Source organism: Dermacentor variabilis, unplaced genomic scaffold (assembly GCF_050947875.1).
Source record: "Dermacentor variabilis isolate Ectoservices unplaced genomic scaffold, ASM5094787v1 scaffold_12, whole genome shotgun sequence".
In the NCBI taxonomy this organism is placed as follows: Eukaryota; Metazoa; Arthropoda; class Arachnida; order Ixodida; family Ixodidae; genus Dermacentor; species Dermacentor variabilis.
The window spans coordinates 16,021,659-16,033,868 of record NW_027460280.1 but is presented as its reverse complement, the minus strand read 5'-3'; positions in this window follow the sequence as shown (position 1 = coordinate 16,033,868).

The following is a 12,210-nucleotide window of genomic DNA, read 5'->3' as shown; positions in this document are numbered from 1 at the left end:
GACCACGTGGAAATAGGAGGGGGAAACGAAGTTGCGGAAAGAAGGAAAACAGGGTTGTTTTTCAGTGCATTTACTTTTGAAAGTAAGGCCATCCCTTTGGGTTGTGGCTTAAGCGAACTTTCAACTTTCATTGGCAACTGCTTCTGTGGGATGCGCTAATGGTCCTACCGCCCTTTTTCTTTCTCTCTTTCACCTATAACATTCGAGACGAGGTGCCTGTTCCTCAGTCTAGGCGGTAATCACTAAGCCTGAGTAAGACTCCGTATGATGCAATGCTAGTCTGGGCCGTAACCACTTAGTGGTAGAACAGTGAGACTCGGTTGGTCGTTTGTAGCGACAGTTGTCCTAGGCTCTAACTTAAGAAAAAGTAGAAGAGTAAGGCGCTCTTGTGTGTTTTGCATCAGGGTTCTTTGCATTTCACTGTGTAAATATTTTCGTTGCAATACATATTCAAGTTTTGTTACCTCCAACCTGCCTCCTGTTTCATCAACGCCGATAATCACCTTGAAGAGACGTTGATCGACTTCAAGGAGAAAAGAACAACACTTAACTGCGGCCCCCCCATATTGAATTTTGCCCTAAAAAAACGGACTTCCGCTGGATGGATGGATGGATGGATGGATGTTATGCGCGTCCACTTTGGAACGGGGCGGTGGGTTGAGCCATCAAGCTCTTGCTATTATACTGCCTAATATCCTACCTAGGTAAAAAAAAGAAAACGAAAAAAAAAAGCCGCGGTGAACTCCCACAACCAAATTTTCTCATCCCCTATTGTGAACTATGCTTTTGTACGTCTCCGTTTTTTGTCGTTTCCCTACTTTTCTTCCACCAATCCTCCAATCGCCTCTTACTAATCCCTATTGCGGACATGTTTACTTTTCCACCGCTCTCGCAAAACAGAAGGGCTTCAAGGAGGCCGGTTGCGCCTAAATCGACCGCTGGGTAGACGTCTTCACATTCTAATAAAACATGCTCCATAGTTTCACTAGCTTTACCGCAGCAAGCAGATGCTTCTTCTTCCTTCTTATATCTCGCTTTATAGGTGCGTGTTCTAAGGCATCCCGATCTCGCTTCGAAAAGTAATTAGCTGCCCTTCGAGTTATCATAAATTGTTTCTTTCCTGATTTCGTTTATTTTTTCACTTAGGTAGTTACTCATGGCAGGTTTCTTTTCCATTGCCACCACCATACGATTATTTCAGCCTCTCTAACTTACCGCTTGACGTTCTTTGGTGCTGTGTTGCCCACCCTACAGGCCACATACTTGCTGGTTAGCTTCCTAGTTCTTTTCCTCCACTGTGAATCAATGTTTTTCCTGTGCAGATACCTCAACACTCTCCCAGCCCATTTACTTTCTTCCATATTCCTCAGTCGTTCTTCATACTCAATTTTACTCCAGCTTCCCTCACTTTAAAACTAGTCCAGCCCATATCATCCTGAACAGCTTCATTTGTAGTCTTCCCATGAGCGCCTAATGCGAGGCGACCCACTGACCTTTGGTTCCAATCAAATCCTGATTGTACCCCTGATTTAAAGCAAACAACCGCATTTACAAAAGTTAGTCCTGGAACCATTGCACCTTTCTACATACCTCGGAGCAGCTCGTACCTACTGTATCCCCATAGCACTCTGTGCTTCATTATGGCAGCCATTTCTCTTCCCCTTCACTGTTATTGTTTTTTCCTGTGTTTCCATATATCTACTGCTTTCGTTTCTCCATATACCAAGGTATTTATATTCTGTTACCCGAGGTATTTCCTGGCCCTGTATCGTCACTGCCTGTTCACTGTTTTTATTGACTACCTTAAAACCTGATTTTCTAACACTAAATTTCAAACCTAATTTGTTGCCTTCCTGTCCACAGATATTAGCCAGACGTTGCAACTCTATTTGCTTTTTAGCTAGCAACACGATATCGTCCGCATAAAACAAACCTGGAAGCTGCTGCTCTTCCACAGTACCCTCCTGTTTGTATGAAAGATTAAACCCGATATTACTTCTTTCTGGCGCCCTCTCCCTCCTCACCATGTACATCATAAACAGTAGTGGGGATAAAGCGCACCTCTGCATCAGTCCCATGTTGATATGAACTTTCCCCTCACTCCTCATCCCTTCCCATTCAAAGCAAACGGTATTTCCTAAGTAAATCTCTTTCAAAAGCTGTAGACAATCGTCACCTAAGCCTTTCCCTTCCAGAATATCCCACAAGATGTTGCGGTCTACGTTGTCATAGGCTCCTGTAATGTCTAAAAAGGCTATATATAATGGTTTTCTTTCTATTGTGATATTTAAATACACTGAGTAAGAACACATAAGTTATCATCTAAACGCCTATCTTTTCTGAAGCCATTCTGAAGTTCTCCCAAAATGCCATTATTCCCTGCCCAAGCTTGAAGCTTTAATTTGATTGCCTGCATTGCTAGCCTGTATATTACCGATGTAATGTTCAACGTTAAGTGAATTCTGTCTTTCTCGCCCTTACCTTTTTAAATTAAATTAATTTTACTTTGTCGCAAACTGTCAGGTATTCGTCTATCTATTAAAGTTTTTTCCATTGCTTTCACCAGAGCTTCCTTGCTTTTTGGTCCTTGTTCATTAACCAGCCTAACGGGAACCTCGTCTAGCCCTGTGGTTGTGCGCTTAGGAATTTTCTCTTCGGCTTCCTTCCAATTGAAATTTCTCAGCACCAGCTCCTTTTCCACCTGGGTCTCTTTCATGCTCTTCTTTTCCTCAAAGACAACCTCGTCATTGCCTTGGAAAGATTCGGCTGTTATTTTTCGGATATAATTTATTGCCGCTTGTCCTTCCAGTCTGTTTTCATTTTCTAGGATATGTTGTTTATTGTTGAGTTCCTGCCTAATAATTTTATGTGGTTCCAAAATATTCTAGGTGAGGCGTTCTTTTTCTCTCGTATTTCTGACAACCAACGTTCACTTTCACCTTTTATCTTTGCTTGAACCAGTATTTGAACTATAGACTTTTTCTCCCAGTATATTTCCCAATTACTGGCTACTTCATCCTGCGGCAACTGCGGCAACTGCGCCTTCGTTGCCTGCCTGTGCTCTCGGGATGTTTTCTGTCGTTCGGCGATCGCTTCACGAATCTCCCTATTCCACCAGCTTTTCGGCTTCTTTTTTTTCCTTTCCAACGAACATGTTGTTTCGCTTTCCGCATTTCTGTCGTTATTACACTTAGAAGCTCACTATATTTGCACTCTTTATTTGGCCATTTGCCAAGTTCTTCCTCGACTCTAGTGACTATATTTGTTATTTGTTCAGCGTTCAAATTTGGACTGGCCATTTTGCACTCCTTGCTGTCTTTCCCAACTACATATCCCATTGTCAAATGGGATATTGTACAGTTCCGCTTCCGGGTTAAGCAGCGCCATCTGGCGTCCACATAAGTAAGTTCCATGCGCTGCCGCTGCTTATTTTTCGTACCACTGCGGAAGGTACAGTTTCCCTTCTCTAAAGTTGGTTCTTTATTCTATGGCCCAAGCGCGTGATGAAAGGAACGGTTCCCCGAAATCACGCGGTGTTTTGACGTGTATGAGACATGCCGTATCGTCTGCGCATGCGTGGGCGTGCGGACGCGAGATTGCGCACGTCCGCAAGCGTACGTGTGGTCTGGGCTGAAGGGAGAAAAGCGGGGAGGAAGCGTGCCGCCTTCCGTAGCGCGCGATGCATCGAGCCAAGCGAATGGAGGGGGCATCGGAGGGGGCAGGCGGGCCTCAAGATTTTGTGATTTGTGATTGCGTAGCACGTTTATTTGGCTTGTTTGACGCATTGTGCAGGCTGTTCAAAATTAAGCTTCATGGTTTTCTTAAAGTTAGGCACTGCGAGGCACACGTAGACCACCTGTGCAAATAAGTTATGTGGCCATGGGGACACAAAGTGAGATGATAATTATGTCCAATTAACTAAAAATTGAATAAAAACTTTTTTGTTGACTGCAGGGGGGTATTCTGTAAGAGTCCACCTAGTGGACTTTCCATTTCGGCCGCTGCTGATTGGCTAGGGCCGCTCGTCTCCTCCTCGCTCGTACAGCTGCCTCCAATCAGCAGCGGCGGAAATGGACAGTCCGCCTGGTAGACTCTTACAGAATACGCCCCTAGTAAGTGGTCAGGTTTGTATTGAAAAGTTAGAAACAGTCGTGTTTCTACACAGAATCAGTTGGAAGAATTCTCCTAACTTGTCTGTGCTCCGAGATATCCGGCTCCAAATTTTTATTTGTTGTTCGCATGATTACGCATGCAAGAGAGTTAGGATCGACGCAAAGCTCCTCCTTGATGTGACGCGGCTGTTGCGTGCTGCGTTTAGTCTGACAACGGCACGCAGGCATTGGCAAAGATGATAACTGTCCCCTTTCCCCTCTCGGCTGGCGATATAAAAAATCGTAGAACCCGGAACCGCTGCCGTAACATGCGACCGCGCAGTCTAACGTCAGCAGCTGCCATGCCGAGATAATGGCGCGAGCGGAGAAGCCGGAGGGCAGTGTGCGTGCGTCATGGTGACTAGACGAGCGGGAATTCTCCTTGACTGAGCTGCGCAGATAAAGTGACTGCTGATTTCCAAATATTGTAAGTTTTATTGAAATCAAGAGCAACAACTGCATGGCACACATCGCTGTCATATCTTGGTTTCGCCAGCCGAGAGGGGAAGGGGAACATCATCTTTGCCTATGCCTCCGCCCTGTTGTCAGACTAAACGCCGCACGCAACAGCCGCGTCACATCAGGGAGGAACTTTGCGCCGATGCTCACTCTTTTGCATGCCTAATCATGCGAACGACAATTAAATTTGGAGTCGGATATGTCGGAGCACAGAGATGCTAGAATAATTCTTCCAACTGATACTGTGTAGAAACACGACTGCTTTTAACTTTTCAATACACACATACCCACTTACTGCAGTCAACAAAAAGTTTATTATTCAATTTTAGTTATTCGGGCTGCTGACAGCGATAATTATCATCTCACTTTGTGTCCCCATGGCCCCATAACTTATTTGCACAGTTGATCTTCGCGTGCCTCCCAGTGCCTAACTTTAAGACAACCATAATGCTTAATTTTCAACACCCGGTTTACAGTGACTTTTGCTTAGATACGTAGATTTATTGGAGAGTTATCCGTATAATTAAATATCGTGCGGCGAGGTTTCGTGTATACATGCAGTGAACTTTGTTACCAGTGACACTTTGCCTTTTATCAAGCTGTATCTTCGCATATGTATATTCTATTGTATCTTCGCACTTCTAATGTATATTTTGAAGAACTGCTTTTTATATGTGCTGTCTGTTGCGACTATAATTTCGGTGTAATTACTCACAATACACGACCGGTGACAGCCGCTCTTGCACAATACATTGGAACGAAGGACAGCGCCATTCTTATTTTTCCCTGCCCATTGCACATGTACGAAACTGTAAACAAGGTTCTTGAATAACAAAGCTTCACTGAAATATTTGTCGTCAACTCTTACATTTCATGCCTTTTACGTTCCAAATGCGAAGCATTTCTTGGCGAACATTTGCCGCTTTGACAGTATCTATCAGTCGCCTACGTCTTGGTGCTCTCATGGTCCTTTGTTAACTTGCTAAGTACCAAAATCGACATAGTATGCCAAGAGTCCATGACCAACAAAATTATCGGTTATGGCATGAGCCTCATGATATGTGTGTCATGTAGGTCATGAAACAACCTCCTAAGCTTTGATATGTACCTAAATTGGCATACTATGACAAGACTGTATGACGAACATGAATGAGAGGTCATGGCAGCTTGTCATGTAGGTCCTGAAACAGCCACCTAAGCTTTGATATGTACCTAAATTGGCATACTATGACAAGAATGCGTGACGAACATGTATGATAGGTCATGGCATGCGTGTCATGTAGGTCCTGAAACAGCCACGTAAGCTTTGGTATGTACCTAAATTGGCATACTATGACAAGACTGTATGACGAGCATAAATTATAGGTCATGGCAGCTTGTCATGTAGGTCCTGAAACAGCCACCTAAGCTTTGATATGTACCTAAAGTGGCATACTATGACAAGAATGTGTGACGAACATAAATGATAGGTCAAGACATGAATGTGATGACATGTGTGTCATGTAAGTCATGAAACAGCCACCTACGTCTTGGTGCTGTCATGGTCGTTTCGTTAACTTGGAAGGCTCCCAGCACACTGCTTTGCATTACATCGATTCCCACAGGGCGTCGGATGGGCCGACTTTTTCAAATCAGCGGCATGCACTACTTTACTGGTTTCGAACTGAGAGTTCTAAAGATCGTGTGATATTTTCAATACTTATGAAATAGACAAAAACATGGAAGCATTGATATCAGTTATTTCTGGCACAATTTTTGGGACATACGAATATATTCTTTTATGAAAGAATGCATACTTGACCGTGCGTAGCGTTCAAGGTTTTGTTTGCAGCATCTTTGGCAATGGCAATACAGTTATTATTCATGTATTTCATCCTTCGACAAATTCTATAAGAGGAGGCCGAGTTGCAATGCGAGCCCCCCCCCCCCTCCCCGAACAAAATTTCTGGCTACGCCACTGCTCATTGAATAGTTTTCCGTCGCATTGTTGCATCTGCTGTACGTGTGTGTCTTTCTGTGGCCTTGTATCCTGTGCTGTGCTCGTGTTGCGATGAATTACGAACTTGCCCAAGCCCTTGTCAGCTTCATTAAAAAAGGGGTTCACAGGGTGTCTACCAACTGGGAAAACCCGGAATTCTCAGGGATTTTGAATAGTCTGGAAATAATCAGGGAAAACTCAGGGAATTTCTGCTTTTATCAGGGAAAATTATCTGTAATTTTATTGAAAGGGAACGAGAGTCGTGCTAATGCTGGCTCAAGTAAGAGAGAGGAATTGTAACGAATCGTGTTTGACGCCGAGTCGTCGGCTGAAGGAGTTGCCAGGGTACAGTCAACGAACGATTTTCAGGACGCGCGATTTTTGGGGCATGCCCGATAATTCAGTCGGCTTCGCGGCACCACCACGTACTCCATAGAGTCTATGTATAAGAATGTCTGAAATTTCGGACGCAATAACCCTTCGCCGTCAGGTTTTCCGGCCTTCTTGCCGTGACCGCAGGTCCAAACGACATTAATCAAAGCAACCACAGCCGCCATTTTGATTATCTCGCCTCCTCGAACTGGCGCTCTCGCACGCGGATCCGCTGGCAGCCACCACCGCGGCAATGCTAGACCAAGCTGCTTCGACGTTTGCTCTTAAGCTTCTTGCCGTTCAGTGCCGTGTTTTTTCATTGAAAGAATTCACCGCTGTCAGCAATGGCACCGACTCCGCCTTTGTAATCTTCGCGACTGGCTTCGAAGCTCGGAAAGCGCAGCGCGTTGAAAAATGTCGGTTCCCGAAAGTCCGCTTCGCCTCAATACAGATATGTTACGCGGTGAAGCATACGCAAAGTATTGCGGTGAAGCTTAACAAGCGTGGGAAGGGACAATTGTTGCGGAACACAATATGTATTCTTTAACTATACACGCGTGCACCCGCCGTCTTCTGCCACAGTACGAGCACCGATATGCCTAATAAGTGGACTGGCAGGCCTTGATAGCTTTTTTGGACATGCCTGTGGCGATTTTGGCCCTTAAGGGCAGTAAAAGACATGCACTCACTTTTTTCGGACGTTGACAGTACAACTGACCAAGAGGATGCTTCAAATGTGCCGTGGGGCGAACGCGCGGCGAAAGGAGGACGAGAATAGAAAGGACCGACGCAGTTATGAATGAACAGGGAAGGAAGTGTGCCGTCGCTTCTTTGAAGGGGCTCAAGCTCAAAAAACAAAGTTTTGGCTGGTGCAGAGATGCAGGTGTCCCTCATCTAAACCAAAATAAACTCTTTAAAGCAGTGAAACGCAACACTGAGGCATTGTGCGCTGGCTGAGATTATGTCGAAAACAGTTGAGGTTGACTTTCCAGCTGCTGATAGAGAATGACACTTGTGACAAAGCTCGGGTCTCATACCAATGCGCTTTCCATGAGTTGATATAAATAGATCATGTTTAAAAATAATTTCTTCTTTATGCACCTTTTCTTTATTCGTTTTTGAAAATGTTCGACTCGATTAGCAATGGGCTTTACCATTTTTTCGAAGCTACTTTATTCGCTTGGCATTTTACTAACTCCTCCCTTCTTTTTTTTCTTTTTGAATAAAATAAATGCTACTCCCTACTATTCAAACTGGATTTGGTGTTTTTCAACATGTTTGAGTGACAGCATCACGTGACAAGGTGTTAGCCTATCTTGACATAAAACAAAGTTCTGTGTCACTGAGGGAATTTCGCAAAGGCACTCAGGGAAAACCCGGGAAACTCAGGGAATTTGAAAATGTCAACTTGGTAGAGACATTGGATTCAATTCAGATGAATCTAATAGTGCATGACAAGTGACTGACGCGCTATTGGTTTTATCTACAATTTATGGACTGGCAGTAACTTGGCAAGCATTAAGCCACAATATTTTTTTATTGCGGTTAAGCTGCGGGTGGTCATAGACTGCCAGGGAATTTTCATAAAAAGAGCCAGGGAAAACTTGGAAAAAAAGATCAGCGAACTTGAAAATGTCAACATAGGTAAGCTGTCTTGTTATATGTCATACAAGGTTTCCAGAGAATGTCTCGATTAATGATATTTTTAAAACACTTAACCTCACAAAAAATTTAGACAAATTGGTACCATTTATTAAAAAACTGAAAGTGAAGCGTACTGGTATAGCATGTCTTACTCATTTTTTTGTGTTAACTAAAAGTCCTGAACCTCGAAATCCTAGAAGAAAGTACTCATGTTTGAGGGCACCTTAAATAATTTACTGTGATAGCATTCATTCGAACTATATAGTTTCACTCTTGTTTCCCAGCAGGTGCATATCTGTCGTGCCATGACACGGAACGTGCTTGCGTGATATTTCCGGTGCTCATGTGGCACACCTGACTTCAACCGTGTCAGCATGCCGAAGAGGCCTCATTATCTGTTAGAAGCTAAGTGACCATATAAATACAATCAATCCATCTGCCTTCTGTTGAAGTTATGGCCAATGATGCATACATTAAGAGTACGAGAAAGGCATTTAAATATCTATTAAGGAAAATAAATTACAAGCTTTGGCATCATACTGTCAATACTCCAGTCACTCTTATGAGCATATCATTCTGCGCGGGCACATTTAATTGCATGCCAAAAGTACAGACAGTCCAACTGGGTAACCTTGTTTCAGCAATTGATTAATATCATTCAGGATAATTACAATAATGTGTCATATAAGAATGTGTCATGAAAGCAACGTACTGTTGCTGCAGCACCAGCAGCAGTTGTGACTGTTTAACTGTGCATCATGCCGTAAAATGAAACATTCCATATTAGTACTGATCTGTATTGACAAGAAGCCATTAGACACAATTAAACCGCATTGAGTATTGACTTAAGTGGTTTGAGCAAATATATTAAGATGCTTAATGAACATACGAAGAATACACAATTGTTATTTTTGCCTGACATTGTTGCATCTACTTATTTGCAGCATATACTTGCAGCACCTTTGGACCACATGACGAAGGTCGAGGCCGGCCTGGCCACCTTGCTTTCCAAGGGGAAGTAGTATGTAAATCTGTAAATAGTCTCTTTCGATCATAGCATAAGGCTTGCATTTTCAGAAAATTAATATATCGCGCAATAAAAAGAGTTAATTAAACATCGGTGCAGTTATCTTTTTGCACTGCATGATTCAGCCCTTTATTGGAATTGCTTCCATATTTTTCTGAAAGTGCATGAACATTATTAAACTATTGAAATTAATGCATAAGTGTAGATGAGAAGCAACAGTTGCACATGCATAATAAACATTCAACATTTCTTTGCCGCCATAGGTTAAAAAAATTTAAACTAACTTGTAGATAGCAGATAGCTAGCAGATTTCATTTAAGCAGATGCATTGCCGGTTCCTGTAATATTTCTTAAACGTGCTTGCGCACAAAGGCTCATGCAGCAATACATAAACATTCGCGACTACATGCATTTGAGATTTTTCGACTGCTTCCGCCCGCATGCATGATTTTTCTATATACAGTTCCCTAGGTATGTTCCCATATGCACGTTGGATGGAATAAATTTTTATAGGCATGTCGAACAGACTGTTTATTAACAACCCCAGCAGCGAGTGTTTACATATAATCGAAACGTAGTTGGCAAAATTTGGTTTATATCCTCCTGAGACCCGGGGTGCATTTGGGTGCACACATTTTTCTTAAGCATTCAGAATAAGTCAGTGGGTTATGAAGGTGAAAAGTGTTAAATATTTTTTAATAGGCCTCATAGTTTCACCTCAGCGCCATGCCCAATATATTGGACACTGCGATTCTACCCGGCCATTTTTCACGCAACGCGCATGTAATAACGTACCGCAGATATTGCGCTCAAACTCGTCTCCAAAATTTTTTTAATAACGTGAAAGGCAAAGTAGTGATTATAATGGATGTAAAAAAGACCCTTCCTCTACTCAACAAAAATTCCACACTCGTGTACATTTCTATTGGGCAATTTCAAAACATGCTCTTTTCTTTGTTATGCAAAGAAGAGCCGACATTTGGTACCTTTGTTTTCAAGTTGCAGTCATGTGGTCTGCAACAGGCAGCATTGGCAGCGTCAGCCAGCCTTGGGAAGTGGCTATTTTAGCCAAGCTGGTCAATGAAAATAAACCATTTTTAAATAAACGGTGCAAGATATGCTATTATAAAAAGAGGCCTACAGGTCATATCTCTGACGGCTGAACACCATAAGTCTTTAATTCGGATCTTACTGCAACGTCTCCTTTTACATTATTCTTCGTTGAACAGCTTCACTAAATTTACGTAAGCTGGGACACCCTGTATCGACAATAGTCTACAAACAGTGTAAGGATAAAGCCTATAGAATAGCTATAGAGTGGTCTACAGGAATTCTCTATAGACAGTCTATAGACTTATGGCCTTACACTTTTGTAGACTAGTCTATAAAATGTCTGAGTCTAGAGACACTCTATAGACAGTCTGTATATACATAAGTAAAAATTCACGTTTGTAGACAAATGTCTGCACAATCTCCATAGACGAAAGTCCATAGGGTTATACAGTTCTACTTTTGTCGACTGAAGTCTATAAAATGTCTATAAGCAAATGTCTATAGACAATTTATAGACATTTTATAGACATTCCATAGACTTGTCTACAAAAGTAGAACTGTATAACCCTCTACACTTTTTGTCTATAGACATTCTGCAGACATTTGTCTACAAAAGTGAATTTTCATTCATCTATAGAGCATCTATAGACTAAGACATATTATAGACTAGTCTGCAAAAAAGCGTAACACCATAAGTGCATAAACTGTCTATATACTGGTCTATAGGAATAGTCTATAGACATTTGTGTATAGACGTTCCGTAGACTTCAGTCTACAAAAGTAGAACTGTATAAGCCTATACACTTTTGTTTATAGATATTCCGCCGACAATTGTCTACAGACGTGAATTTTCATTAATCTATAGACTCAGACATCTTATAGACTAGTCTACAAAAAAGTGTAAGGCCATAAGTCCATAGACTGTCTATAGAATGGTCTATGGGAATAGTCTATGGATAGTCTGTAGACATTCCCCAGGCTTCAGTCTATAAAAGTAGAACTGTAAGCCTATACGCTTTTGTCTATAGGCATTCTACCGACAGTTGTCGACACTTGTGAATTTTCATTAATCTTTAGACTCAGACATGTTCTAGACTAGTCTACAAAAAAGTGTAAGGCCAGAAGTCTATAGGCTGTCTATAGACTAGCCTGAAGAAATACATAGACAGTCCATAGACAAATGTCTATGGACTATCTATAGATTTTATACAAAAAATATTTGTAAGGGGAGCCCCTCGGAGTTCTCTGGAGGGGGCAGAACCCCCCCCCCCACGGCGATGCCGAAGACTCCCCCTCCCCCAAACGCACGCTCCTGAAATGTCATTACCAGAGTTTTTGTCACCCACATCATTTGAGGTTTCTTTTTCCTTGCCTCGACCTTCTGACTTATTTTATTGTGGCTAATAGCTTACTGCATTATTGTTGGCGCGGACATGTAGGGCTTTTAATTCATACTTTCGCTTTACTTCTGCAAATCCTGATATTAGGAGTACAAGCGCATTAGAAGCACTAGCGGCGGCAGCCTC